This window comes from Salvelinus sp. IW2-2015, unplaced genomic scaffold, assembly GCF_002910315.2.
Source record: "Salvelinus sp. IW2-2015 unplaced genomic scaffold, ASM291031v2 Un_scaffold2021, whole genome shotgun sequence".
NCBI classification, from domain to species: Eukaryota; Metazoa; Chordata; class Actinopteri; order Salmoniformes; family Salmonidae; genus Salvelinus; species Salvelinus sp. IW2-2015.
Genome location: NW_019943368.1, coordinates 53,149 through 54,086, shown reverse-complemented (window position 1 = coordinate 54,086; position 938 = coordinate 53,149). Strand labels below are relative to the sequence as shown.

The 938-nt window shown below is 46.2% G+C and overlaps 1 long non-coding RNA gene and 1 pseudogene across 1 annotated transcript in view; both read right to left on the bottom strand.

Moving 5' to 3' along the window:
- Positions 1-938, bottom strand: part of LOC112072748 (copine-4-like) — a 34,749-nt pseudogene that overhangs the window by 20,082 nt on the left and 13,729 nt on the right.
- Positions 328-938, bottom strand: part of LOC139024924 (uncharacterized) — a 5,498-nt gene continuing 4,887 nt past the window's right edge. The window contains exon 4 of the long non-coding RNA XR_011476325.1: positions 328-546. This is a non-coding gene — a long non-coding RNA (uncharacterized lncRNA). The remainder of the gene's footprint in view (positions 547-938) is intronic.

The window sequence follows — 938 nt, the reverse complement described above, 5'->3', positions numbered from 1 at the left end:
GCTGACAGTTCAGCCCTTAACGCCTACCAAGCCCGCGACATTATGGCCCTACCCTACCCCAGCCTCGTTCGACATTCAGGCCCTACCCGACCCAGGCCTGGACATTCAGGCCCTACCCTATCCCAGTCCTTTGGACATTCGCGCCTACCCTTACCCATGCGCGGACGTGCCTTCAGGCCCTTACCCTAGGGCCAAAACGACCTTAGCAGGCCTTTCAGAGTTATTTTTTATTTAAGTTTCTTTACAATGTGTCCACACACACTGACAAACAATACAACATGAGCATGAATATTGTACTGACTTTTTAAAAAACAACTGTGTCGTCAGTGTGTCACAAGACCGTGTTAGGCAGCTGAGCTAAAGCCTCTTCAAATCTTAGGCAAGGTCACTCGTCACCATCAGTTGCATGTGGTCAGGTTAGAGGATGTTATGGTCAGGTTATGGTTGGGATCTTACCTTTAGTTGGCGGTCGTGGTCTCCACTACACAGTGTGTTAAGAGAGACCTTGAATGACTTCCACACCGGGCTGAGGTCATTCATCACCGTCTGAGAACACACATGACCAGTACTACTTACCTCGTTTGTTGGGGTATCTGTACTTTACTATTTATGTTTTTGACAACTTTTACTTTTACTTCACTACATTCCTAAAGAAAATCATGTACTTTTTACGCCATACATTTTTAGTCCGTACTTAGCAGGACAGGAAAAGGGTCAAATTCACACACTTATCAAGAGATCATCCCTGGTCATCCCTACTGCCTCTGATCTGGCGGTCTCACTAAACACACATGCTTGGTTTGTAAATGATGTCTGAGTGTTGGAGTGTGACCCTGGCTATCCGTAAATGATGTCTGAGTGTTGGAGTGTGACCCTGGCTATCTGTAAATGATGTCTGAGTGTTGGAGTGTGACCCTGGCTATCTGTAAATGATGTCT